Raw genomic sequence first — 13,444 nt, forward strand, 5'->3', positions numbered from 1 at the left:
ACACCTCCATATGCCCTCCGACGATGCTAGACGCACCATCGGAATGTTAATGTGTGGCAATAGAAAACTAGGAATATTGTTGGCATGCCATAGAGAACGATAGAGTCCACAAACTGCTTGTCTAGCGTTATCGCTTCCCCTTCTCCTCGTCCACCGATGTCTTCTATTAGTAACAATGATGTCTTCCATCAGTAACAAATACTAAATATTTATCTGAAATACTTAAATCTCGTGGCCTCTTCCTTCACTCGGCCCATCAGTGGCCGTATTGCAATTTGCCTTTTAGATTTTGCAGTCTCTACCATTTGGTCATGTTCAAATTACCTCACCTTCTAAATACCACTATCATTTCCATGATATTCATATTCTAATTATCTCTATCATTTGGTCATCTCAGGTATGCACTCACTTTTTTCATAGCTTGCTCATAAAAAATGAGTTAAACTTGACTTTTTTTTTGCTTACAGACCTTTAAGGCCAATTCAAAACGCACGAACCAAAATACATAACTAATTCCCATGTTACAAACCTTTAGGTAAAATACATGATTGGAATCAAGTTAACATAACTGATTCCCATAAAAAAAGTTAGCATAACTGACATGAAGCTTAGTTTGCAAACATACGACCATACACATGGTCCTTATTTTTTGCAATCCGAGGACCTGATTATTAGATCACATTACTTTACATGTTGTATCTTTTGGAGCTCTAGATCACCTACCGTTAGTGTACCAACCTCTGATTAATCACATTCTTGCTTCTTTTGTAGATGATTGCATTTCATGTCCTACAATTAGCCACAACCTTTGATCTGAAATTGATCCTCCTTAGAAGAGCTATCACGACGTTGCCTTGTTCATTCAGCCAAACATCTCAGACCTGAGGGCAGTGCTCTCCATCCTTAAGCTTTTTGCTGACGTCTCGGGACTCAAGATCAACCCTACAAAATGCGTAGCGTACCCAGTCAAATGTGACAGCTCTGATCTTGTTTCCCTTCTGGAGGCCTTCGGAGGCTCTTTGGGATCCCTACCCTGCAGATACCTGGGACCGCCACTCTCGCTGCGAAAACCAAGAAGAATTGAGGTTCAGCCTCTGTTGGATAAGCTTGCCGGATGCCTTCGACCTTGGAAAGGAAGATTTTTCATGCGACCAGGAAGATTGCTCCTCATCAACTCTGTTCTTACCTCTAATCTGACCTACTACCTCACCGCTTTTGCTTTGGACAAATGGGCTGAGAAACAGATCGACAAGCTGCGACGGAAATTCCTGTGAAACGTCAATGATGAGGCTTATGGTGGAAAGTGTCTGGTTAATTGGAAGCGGATTTGTGCTCCAAAGACTGTTGGCGGGCTGGGCATCAAAGATCCGACTGCCTACAGCATGGCCCTTCGCCTGCGTTGGCCATGGTACGAATGGGACAACATTGATAGGCCATGGAAGGGCACGCCCACGCCGTGTGATGCCTCTGATCGTCAACTTTTTGCTTCTTGCACTGCAATCAAAATTGGTGATGGAAAAAAAGCGAGTTTCTGGACTGACAGGTGGCTTTATGGGATGGCACCAATGGACATTGCACCTGATCTGTACAAGCTTTCCAGAATGAAAAAAATCTGTGTCCGAGATGGACTAGACAGCAATCAATGGATGACTGGCTTGCACATGATCAACTCTGCCGATTCTCTGGACTCGCTGCTAAGCATCTGGACGGCCCTGCAACAGATTACCCTCTCTGACCAAGACGATGAAATCAAATGGATTCACTCTTCCAATGGTTGCTATAGTGCGAGATCGGCATATAATATACAGTTCATTACTAGAATTGAGATGCCTACGCTTGCAAAGGTGTGGAAGATCAAGGCTGAGCCGAAGATAAGATTTTTCGTGTGGACACTACTACAAAACAGGCTGTGGACAGCCGATCACCTTGCCGCTCGAGGATGGCCTCACAGCCCTTGCTGCAGCATGTGCGACCAGCTGCCAGAGACTGCTCATCATCTTCTACTAGACTGCCCTTTTGCCAAGGAGACCTGGCAATCCTTTGCTTCTGCCCAACCGGAGGCCTCTGTTGCTGCCTTATCTTCCACCTCCATCAAATCTTGGTGGGTTGCCATGACCAGATGCAAAAGCATGCATGACAACATCCATGCCGCAACGGCGGCGGCGTACATAGCTTGGAACATCTGGAACAAGCGAAATCGACGTGTTTTCCAGCAAAAGTTTGCTACGGCGCATGGTCTTCATGCCATGATCAGAGATGAGATCGGCCTCTTTGTTGGGGCCTGGAAGGTTTAGATGATGCCGCCAAAGGGACCATGTTGGTTCTGGTAGCCCGGTCCCTTGTTTTTTCTCTTCTCTCTTCTGTCTTTGTTTTGCTCCCCCGTCTGCTTGCAGTCTGTTTGTACAGTTTTCCCCCTCTAAATGAAAAGGCAGAGCACCTGCCATTGCCCGTAAAAAAAAAAAGAGAGCTGTCAGCCTGTCGCATCCTCTTAGTACGGATCCGATGCTGACATTTAGCAGAAATAATGACTGGCACCATTTGAGACTAGCTTTCGATCCAGAATAGACTAGGTGATGGATTACCTTCTCGTCATATTCTGGCATGATTGAGTTGCTCAGCACAAATTGTTGCTAGTCTTTTGTTTCTTTTTACGGGGAAGTTGTTGATAATGTTACACATGCATGCAAGCTTTGGAGTCAGAAAAATAAAACAAACATTAGTCTTTTATAGAATCATTAAAAAACAGGTTTCATCTATGCTAGGATTATCCCCAATAAGTATAGGAAATTTTTATCTGGAGAACGTTATGATTTAAGGTTTACGGCCGAACGATTTGTTTAATCTCCGATTCGCATGGCACGTCAGGTTCCCAAGCAGTTTCTTTCCTCCCTCTTACGTTAGTTTTTTTTCTTCCCTGGATTACTAGCGAATCCGCTTCTCCACCGGTTTGGTGATTTTTGGGAGGAAGCATCGCTTCTTCGCCAGTTTTTCTCTCCCTCTATCTCCCGGGCGATTGTTTCTCTGTACATTTTCTCTGTGTTTTTTTGAAAGATCCAGCAAATTCAAATTGCTGGCTTCAATTAGATTAAGCAGAAAGCAGCGGAAGAACAATATGGGGAGGATTTGAAGATCAAAGAGAAAAGAAAAACGGCAACCCTATTGGCCGCCGAACAACACTACCCTTACACGGCGGAACGCCATCCACCTACAGCAAGACAACGCAGCTCCGACTCCGGCGGAGAACTACAAAGAGCAAAGCAATGTTGGCGCACGGAAGATCACCGAACGGACCACTTGTCGCTCGTCATCGTACACCACCGGTGTCCCGCACCACAGCTTCGACTTCACAGCAACAAGCAGCCGAGGTAGTCTCACGGACACGCCGGAGAAGAGCCGACTACCACAACCAATGCCACGCCTCCAACAATGCTCACCACCATTATCGTTGCCACAGAAGCCAAACCGCCCCATTGCCGGACGGACACGACCGAGCAGCACAAACAACCTCCCCCACCTATCACTGGTCCCTCTGGCCGATAAGGAGCTCCTAGAACGATGCCCAAGAGGTGCGACACACGTCGCCATCATCGTCCGATCCTAGGGGATCAAGGGTTTCCCCCGAGCATCCTTGCGTAGTGGAGCGAGCAGGAACGCCTCAGCGACGCCTTCAAGAAGGAAACGGCGCCCGCAGGCGTCACCTTCGCCTGCCCCAGCCCAAGAGCCGGTAACAAAGTCTTCACCCGGCGCTGCACCTCCGACCACCAAACCCGAGCCAGACCACCACCGCAGACACACGGCCGGCGGCTGCCGGCCCCACGCGCCCAAGGCATTTCTTCTCACAGACCGGTTGGGAGAAAGTTGGCATTCTTCCGCAACCACCTTCAGAACTGGACGCCGGGCCCTAGGTCTTCATCGCAGCTGCCGGTCACACCGGATAGAGCCGCCGGCCCCATGCGCCCGACGGTCGTCACGGCCTCCTCGCAGAACAGGACGCCGGGGCCCGATCTGCTTCGTACCGCCCTGGAGCCCAACTAGCCGACGGCCGCCGGTGCACAGAGCCGTCTATAGCCCACGCGCCGCCGAGAAGCTGTCTCCCGCCTGACCCATCTCCTCCGCCGCAGCACCGAGCAAGAGCCCGTCCGGCGGCGGCCCTCTTCAGATCCAGCAGGGGCTCGCCCTTGTGCAGCGCGCCCGCGACCCGCGTGGCCACCGCATGCCCCAGGCCGCAGCCATCCCTGCCTCGCCGCCCGCGCCGCTCAGCAGAGGAGCTTCACCATCGCACCCAACTCGGCAGATCCGCGCCCTCCTCGGAGCCGCCAGATCCGCAACCTCTCCGACACAGCCAAGCTGTGCCGCCCTACGCGCGCCACCCCACGCTCGGACGCGTCCGCCCCAGCCCGTGTGCGCACCGGCGCGGGAGCAGCGCCCTGGATCCCGCCGAGATGGGCAGCCCGCGCTGCTGGAGCTCGGACGGGAGGAGGAAGTGCCCCGCCACCGCCGAGCCGCGCGGGCATTGCCCGGCGACGTCTGCCGGCGGCGGCGAGGGGAAGATGGCCGGTGGATCTGCGCTGGCGGCGGCTAGGTTTTCGCCCCCCTGCCCTCTCGCGGGAGCGACCCGAGGAGCGCTGGCGTCGTTTTCTAGAATATACTTGCACATTTTCTCTGTATAAGAGCGATCAGTAGCACATACTGGTTGTACGATTTGATTGACAAGCATAATCCAGCAGTAGCAGAGCAGGCCGCCAAAAGGCAGATCTCCAAAACATACAGAAAGTATTTACTTGAACTGAGACCAACAGATGATGCTCCGGGCTTCCAGCTTTCCATTCCATGTAGAAGAAACTTTAGATCCATGGGTCCTATCCTTGCTTAGCCATATGCCATTGCATCATCATTCCGCATCTGCAGTGGAAAAAATAACATGAATCAATTAGACAATTTTTCATCTGGCAAACGAAAACAATCTTGATAACATCACAATTACCATGAACAGCAGGGAAATGCACTCGTTTCACCATTAAAAATGTAACTGTAATCTCTTACTTACTAGGAAACAAGACAGCAGGGCCAAGTGGAAAAATAAGAAAAAAATTACGTTGCCCATCCATCTTGCCATTAGCGGCGTCATATTAGACTTGATCAGTGAGGAGACAATAAGAACTCCAAAAATGTGTCTTTGCTTCTTACATACTCCCTCTGTAAACTAATAAGACATTTTATACCACTAAAGTAGTGACCTAAAACGTTTTATCTACTGATCTAAACGCTCTTATATTTTTTTACAGATGGAGTATTAGACAATGAAAGAACATAGTGCCAAGCATGACTAGCTAGCATGTGCACCTGTACAAATACAATAACGAATGTCTAGAAATGAAAACGGCAAAAACAAAAAACATTATGTGCTAGTATCTTGCTTGATCAGACTGACCTACAATTATCGCCTTTAAGAAAAATATATATATTACTTTTCATCCACTAACCTTGGAAGAAGGAAAGGAAGACTCCTGCAGTATGCTGGTCATAACATCCAAGGCTTTCATCCGGATCAAGCGGCACTCCTCGAGCCCATGAGGCTCGCACAGGCTGAAGGTGACGAGCTTCTTCTTCCTCTTGATCCAATCGCACAACTTCTTGGCCTCCTTTGCCCTTCCCTTGAATCGAATCCAAGGCATTCATCATTTTACAACCAGTAGATGCCAAGATGAGTAGTCTGGCAATTTACAGAAAAGAAATGGATAGACAGATACTTGTTAAAATTCAGCGCATTTTGGCAGGCAGGCACGTACCACCATTGCAGCAGCGGGGGCAATAGACTGGTGTCCTTTGAGGTTGTTCGCAAGGCCCAAGGCGCACGTGCGGATCACGCTGCTATGCTGGATCATGTCGTCAAAAGGCGCCGCGCCATGCTTCAGCAGCTCACACATCAGGTCAGCCTCCCTGGTGATACACTTGAAACCAATGTTTTTTGCATCAGTCAAAAGACCACAGAAAGAATCAAACGAAATACGCTATGATTGAGAGGGATAGCATTCCAGTGGTACCATACAAAAAATATTATTTTGTTTTGTTTGGTTTGTTCAGGCAAGGTAGGTACATACCACAAGAGCAACGGCAGAAGGAACACACAATTCACCCCCGGAAAGGTGTGATGACACCCGGGTGTCCCGGCACCCTCCTATCTCGGCCATCCAGTGAAAATAAGATTCGTGCCAGCCTCTGTCAATTGCAGCAGCAGCAGCGTAATTAGGCAGGCTTTTGTCAAGGAGACTAGAGGAGGAGCATAACTAGGTTTGGCAGGAGTAGGCTGGCAGGAGGAAGTCTATTGGACCGTGACTCGAGGCATGCAGCGCTCCCAAGTCGCTGTTCAAAATCTATGTTTCTCTGCCACGTTTTCATGGTTTCACATGCATGCACAATCTCTCTCACCTCTCACGCTTTCTCTCTCACAGGCTTTCTCTTCACTAGTCAAATCTGACAAATGCAACAACACAAAAAAAAACTATCTCCCCTGACACGCTCTCCTTCTCTCACTTACATGCACACTTGCAGGTTCTCTCTTCATTAGAAAAAAGCGTTCTCTCTCTCACACTTGTCTGGAAAAGTAAGGCTCTCTCTTCAATTTAAAATTGCATTTCAGGATACATCAACTCACTCATGTGCATAAAGCAACATCCTGATGGTAACCTAGAGAAAGGGAAGATGGTGGTCCTGCCTTCACCACCACGCGCTCCAGAAAGTACGGCGCCCAAGGTGCGCGCACACTGGGTACCGCCCCAGCCGGGCTGGGTTAAGTTGAACACGGATGGGAGCTACATAGCGGCCACAGGTGCGGCGGGAGGAGGTATGATCCTGCGTGATGACAGAGGCGAGATCATCTACAGCGCATGTAGGGAGCTACGTACATGTGACAACGCTTTAGAGGCGGAGTTAGAAGCGTGCAGAGAAGGCTTGGAGCTGGCCTTGCACCGATCTAACCTACCTATTCTGGTTGAGTTGGATAGCGCGGAGGCGGTGTCGATGATTACAGCACGCGAGATGGATAGATCGTCACATCGTGCACTTATAAAGGAGATTCGTAGGTTGGCTGGAAGCGATGCTAGGGAGATCTCTTTTACTCTTTGTAGCCGTCTGCAGAACATGATTAGTCATGAGCTGGCCGCCTATGGCCGTAGCACTCCGCGCACAGCAGTCTGGCTTACTGCCGGGATGGACTTTGTTATAAACCTGGCTCTCGCTGAGAAGCCTCCTTGAGTAATGAGAATTCTTTTTTCCCGCAAAAAAAAAAAATTGCATTTCAGGAAGTGTATCTCTCCAAACTCTGGGTCACGGGCGATGTTTTGTGTATACACGAACCAGCTTTGTCAGCTCAATTGGCCAGTATCGACATCTGCCACCTGCTGCTCTGCGCGGACTGGAGAGAGAGAGCCGAATGAATCCTTCCATCAGCCCCGGTACCACCCTGCCGCATTACTGTTCACTAGGCTTGCTAAACAACACACTATGACAGGACATGGCACAGATCTCTAGCTACTGTATTTTACATGGACGTACAGGATAACCGGGGGTACCGACCCCCGGGACCTAAAAAGCCAGTCTCAATTCACCCCCTGCGCCACAGATCGAAAGTGCAAACTGCTTGATAAGGCTACTCTGAATGATAGTGCTGATTGGTAAAGTGCCATCCAAGGTACGTTCCACTCGAGTCTTCCACTCGGACAAGAGTTCCTCCTCCATCTTGAGACACTACTTAGAAAAAAATTGTTAGTTTGAGAAATATGTTGTCGCAAACATTTTCAGTTAAGCAATCGATGGTTTAGTAAAGAAGCAAGAGGGTAACTTACAGATTTGGCAACAGCAGCAAACATGTCAGCAGTAGCAGCGATTTGCAAATCCTCCAGATTTTGGTCGTCAGCAGCATCGGCAACGAACTCAGAAGCATTGCGTTTGTAATACTCCTCAAGATAGTTGCTATAGTCGGACCACTTAACCAAACCGCACAGTGGTAGCAGCCTTTCCCATCCCCATAGTTTCTCAAAAAGATCTTCTGAAACAAAACATTACCAAAAACAACATTACATATGAAGCATATTGCAAGGGAAATATGAAGGGCCCAAAGTAAGCGTAATTGTGGCGATTAGCTTCCCTCTTACCTTCTTTCCTCTCCTCACCCTTTTCACCACGTTTAATGTTTTTCGTATACTGGGAACTGAATACATCAGAAATGCCGCCCCTGGTGATCATACAGTGAGATGGTATAGTACCAGAATGCTTATCATCAAGAAGTAACAAACTAATTCTCTTAAGTTATACCAAATGTCAGCAGCAGCGGCGATCTGCAAATCTTCGCGAGTTTGGTTGGCAGCAGCAACATCGGCAATGAACCCGTGAGCATTGCGTTTGTAGTACTCCTCAAGATAGCTGCTATAGTCAGACCACTTAACGGAACCGCACAGTGGTAGCAGCCTTTCCCACCCCCATAGTTTCTCAAAAAGATCTTCTGAAACAAAACATTACCCAAGTAATTTATTTTACATATGAAGCGTATTGCAAGGGAAATATGAAGGCCTTTAGTAACCATAATTGTGGTGATTATTTTCTGTGTTACCTTCTTGCCTCTTCTCACTCTTTTCATCACATTCAATACTTTTCTTATACTGAGAATTCAATACATCTGAAATGCCGCCGCCCCTGGTGATCATACAGTGAAATGGTACAGCATCACAATGCTGCTTACCATCAAGAAGCAACAAACTAATTCTCTTCAACCACATATAGCTGCATCAAGAAAGAATAAACGAATGGAACATCCATACCCTGTGGTGTTTGCTGCCCCATCAGCTGCAATGTCGTCCCTATCAACACCATGATCATTTGTACTAGCAGGTTCTTCCTTATCAATCTTGTGCCCAGAAGCAGCAGCAGAAGACTCTTCTAGTATGTCGATCATAACATTCAAGGTCCGGTACCGAACTATGCGGCTGTTCTCAATCTCATCAGGTATGTAATATTCACTAGTAAAAAAGGGGGCTTTCGTTCGGGCCTAGCCAACCCATTAGTCCCGGTTCTTATACGAACCGGGACCAACGGGTGCATTCGTCCCGGTTCGTGAGCCCAGGTGGCCGGCCGGGGCCTCGCGGGCTTTGGTCCCGGTTCGTCTGGACCCATTTGTCCCGGTTTTAGGAACGAACCGGGACCAATGGGTCTCGCTCCTGGCCCATAACCATTGGTTCCGGTTCCAGCCACGAACCGGGACAAATGATTTGCCTATATATACCCCATCGCCAGCGAGCAGAGAACTCCACCCTGCTCTGTTTTTTGCTGGCCGGCGAGGGGAGGGCATTTGGGTGCTCTAGCTCACCTCCTATGCACATGAGGTGTTCGATGAAATGTCCGAGCCACACTAGTTAATATTTCTTCTTTCGAAACTCGACCTCCGAGCTCCATTTTCCCCGAGATTTTTCTAAGTTTAGCGGTCCGTCACATCCCGTCTCCGTCTTCACCGCCGTCGATCGCCCGCGCCGATCTCGTCGCTGACACCACCGTGGTGAGCCTCTTGTTCTTATCTTCTTTCTGAAAGAAAATAAAATTCTTACTTGAGATAGATACTTGTCTAATTTTCTTACTTTTATTATTCCTTGTTATTATATAGTGCGATGGTTCTAGTATCCGCCCCCGTCGGCCCTCGTCCTGTCTATGATTCGGATGTGGTATATATTATCTTTTTATAACTATTTGGTTCATTTATTGTTTATGACAATTATGCCGACCAACGTGACATAGATTTTATTTATGTAGGAGGTGGTTGAACCGGAAATTCCAACCGACCCTATTGTCGAGAGGTTAAATTTAGTCAAAGAAGAAAACAATTACTTGAAGGAGAAAATAAAAAAAATTGAGGAGGAGAAGATGATATTGCAGTTGCATGTTGCGGATGTCGTCGATGATCACAAGATCAAGATGGATGCAATGCGGTTGAAGATTAGAAAGATTAGAAAATATGCCATTCATACCGAGGCTTGGTATCATTATGCCGTTGGATCAATTGTTACCTTAGTTGTGATTATGATCATATTTATTGTTGCATTGAAAGGTTTTACATAGTTTCAATGTATGGTTAAACTAGATGCTCTGGAGAGCTATATGTTGTTCAATTTGAACTATGTATGTACTTTGGTTTTAATGTGATGATGAACTACTATTAATTTGGTCACTTATCTATCCATGTTCATTTGTAGTGCTTTTCAATTTCAGGGTCTTATAGCTGAAAAAAATCAGTAAATGAATGAAAAATAACAAATGAAGTCAGAAAGGGTTGAAAATTGATGATGTGGCTTTGAATGGTGCATTTTGAACATAGAAAAACTATGAAATTCAAATAAGTTCAAAAAAATGTGATCCTTTTGTAACAGACGAGTTTCCGTATGAAACCCTGATACTTCGAAAGAGATTGTCCGTTTTGTACACGAAGTGCATCCAGTTTTTGCCGTAAGCCTCTCTACTTTCTTGCACATGCTATGTGGGTGAAATGATGATACCATGCCAAATTTTAACCTTTTCAGAGTTCATTTGAAATGCTTTTCAATTTCAGGGTCTTATAGCTGAAAAAATCAGTAAATGCATGAAAAATAACAAATGAAGTCAGAAAGGGTTGAAAATTGATGATGTGGCTTTGAATGGTGCATTTTGAACATAGAAAAACTATGGAGTTCAAATAAGTTCAAAAAAATGTGATCCTTTTGTAACAGACGAGTTTCCGTATGAAACCCTGATACTTCGAAAGAGATTGTCCGTTTTGTACACGAAGTGCATCTAGTTTTTGCCGTAAGCCTCTCTACTTTCTTGCACATGCTATGTGGGTGAAATGATGATACCATGCCAACTTTTAACCTTTTCAGAGTTCATTTGAAATGCTTTTCAATTTCAGGGTCTTATAGCTGAAAAAATCAGTAAATGCATGAAAAGTAACAAATGAAGTCAGAAAGGGTTGAAAATTGATGATGTGGCTTTGAATGGTGCATTTTGAACATAGAAAAACTATGGAGTTCAAATAAGTTCAAAAAAATGAAATCCTTTTGTAACGGACGAGTTTCCGTATGAAACCCTGATACTTTGAAAGAGAAACAAAATAAAATAATCAGTAAATGCATGAAAATTTAATAGCAAAAAGAATTATCTCAAAATAAAATAAATAAGTAATTTGAAACAAAATAATATAAACTTTAATCAAATATATAAGTAGAAACAAAATAAAATAAAATAAATTAAACTTTAATAACATAAATAAAATTTATGAAACTAAAATTATCAAAGTATTTTCTGTTCAAAACATTATTAGCAACCTCTAAAATTTATGAAACTAAAATTATATAAAATTGATGCAACTAAAATTATCAAAATATTTTCTGTTCAAAATCATTAAAAAAAAAGAATTTTCATAAAGAACTTTGTTTGTTAGAAACTTTAATAGCAAATATATAAGTAGAAACAAAATAAAATAAAATAAATAAGTATTTTGTTGTAAGTAGAAACAAAACAAAAAAAAGCAAAAAAGAAAACAAAAAAACTGGGAAAAAATAAAAAATGTGCCACCTACTGGGCCACCACGGCCTGAATACGACTAGAAACCCATCAATGGGCCAGGATTCGGCCAGCAGAAGGCCCAGTAGGCCCATCTGGCATAGCAGTGACAATTAGGCCCGTAAGCCTGCAATAGAGAGGAGCTCGAGAGGGGTGCGGCAGTGGGGCTTATAAACCACTGCGCGCCCCTCTCAACTAGCGAGGTGGGACTAAACTCCCACCACCACGCCGCTGTGCGCGTCCTTTGGTCCCTGTTGGTGGCACCAACCGGGACTAAAGGTTGGCATTGGTCCCCCAACCGGTACTAAAGGGGGGCATTGGTACCGGTTGGTGGCACGAACCGGGACTAATGCTCTGTGTATATAAGCTGGACTTGTGAAATTTTTCATTTAGTTCTTCGATCTGCCTCTCTGCCGCCGAACGCCTCGACACCGACGAACACCTCGACGCCGCCAGGCTGCCGGACCTCGACGCCGACGCCGTCACCGCGCCCTGCCTGCCCCGACGCCGCCGCGCCCCTACCGTGCCCCGACGCCGTCGCCGCGCTCTGCCTGCCCCGACGCCGCCGAGCCCCTGTCGTGCCCCGGCGCCGACGTCGTGCACCCCTGCCCTGCCCCGACGTTGACGTTGTGCGCCCCTGCCTCGCCCCGACGCCGTCGCGCCCCTACCCTGCCCCAACGACGCCGTCGTGCGCCCCTACCTCGACCTCGACGCCAACGCTGCCGCGCCCCTGCCCTGCCCCGACGTTGCGCTACGCCCCTGCCCTGCCGTCAACGCCGCCGCACCACTGCCCGCCGGACAGGCCGGTACTTCCTCCTCCCCCCCCCCTCTCCTCTGTCCTTCCTTCATTTATGTGATGATGGTGAAGTTGGTTCAGTGCAAAGTTTCAGAGAATTGCATGTTTTCAGCCATGTCCACAAGGTGTTTGATGAAATGCTAGGGCTAGCTAGGGAACTTTGTTTTATGTGAAACTTGGCAGGATGATGTCTCCTTGGATGTTGGTGAAGATGGTCAAGTTGGTTTGTTAAAAGGAAAAACTTGTTAGTGCAAGTTTTATTAAAATTTAGTGCTGGACAGAAACTACATGAATTTTTTTTGGCGGACTTGCTAGATGAAATTGGGGCTGCCCTTCTGGACTTAAGGGTTTAGTAGGAAGGACTACAAGATGTAAAAAATTCAGAATTTTTTAGCAAGGAAAAATAGGGTTGTAGTTCAATGCCAAGATTGGACCAAAAGTGAAAAATGGAAGTTGTGCTCAAAATTTTCAAATGACCAAAGTGGGTTTTTGAATAAAAATGATCTATAGGCATCAGAGGACTTCTCAAAAATTTTGTGGCATTTGAAAGGAATTATTTGAAATAGTTCTAGTGCAAAAAGTTACATTTAAGAAAAAATAAGAAAATTCTACTAATGTTTTTGTTCATAGCATTTCTTTTTGTCCATGTATGTATGTATGAATGGATGGATGGATGGATATGATGTATATACAAAATATTCATATATGATGTTTTTTGTTCATAGCAATTTTTTTCCATGTATGTATAATTTTTGTATGTATGTTCATATATGCAAAAGTTACATTTAAGAAAAAAATAAGAAAATTCTATTTTTTTCTTCTTCTCTTCTATCCCGATAATTTCAACACGAGGGGGGGGGGGGTTGATATACCCCCTCCCCGATAACATTATTTCCCCTTGTATGTATGTCGTCGGTGTCGATATAACCCCCTCCCGGATAACTTCGACATGAGGGGCGGTCGATATATATACCCCCTCTCGACCGTGATAACTTATACCACGAGAGCACCCCCCGGCCCTCTCGCTCGACCAAAACTCTCGAGGACACCCAAACCCTAGAAAAAAAC

This window comes from Aegilops tauschii, chromosome 6 (genome assembly GCF_002575655.3).
Source record: "Aegilops tauschii subsp. strangulata cultivar AL8/78 chromosome 6, Aet v6.0, whole genome shotgun sequence".
NCBI classification, from domain to species: domain Eukaryota; kingdom Viridiplantae; phylum Streptophyta; class Magnoliopsida; order Poales; family Poaceae; genus Aegilops; species Aegilops tauschii.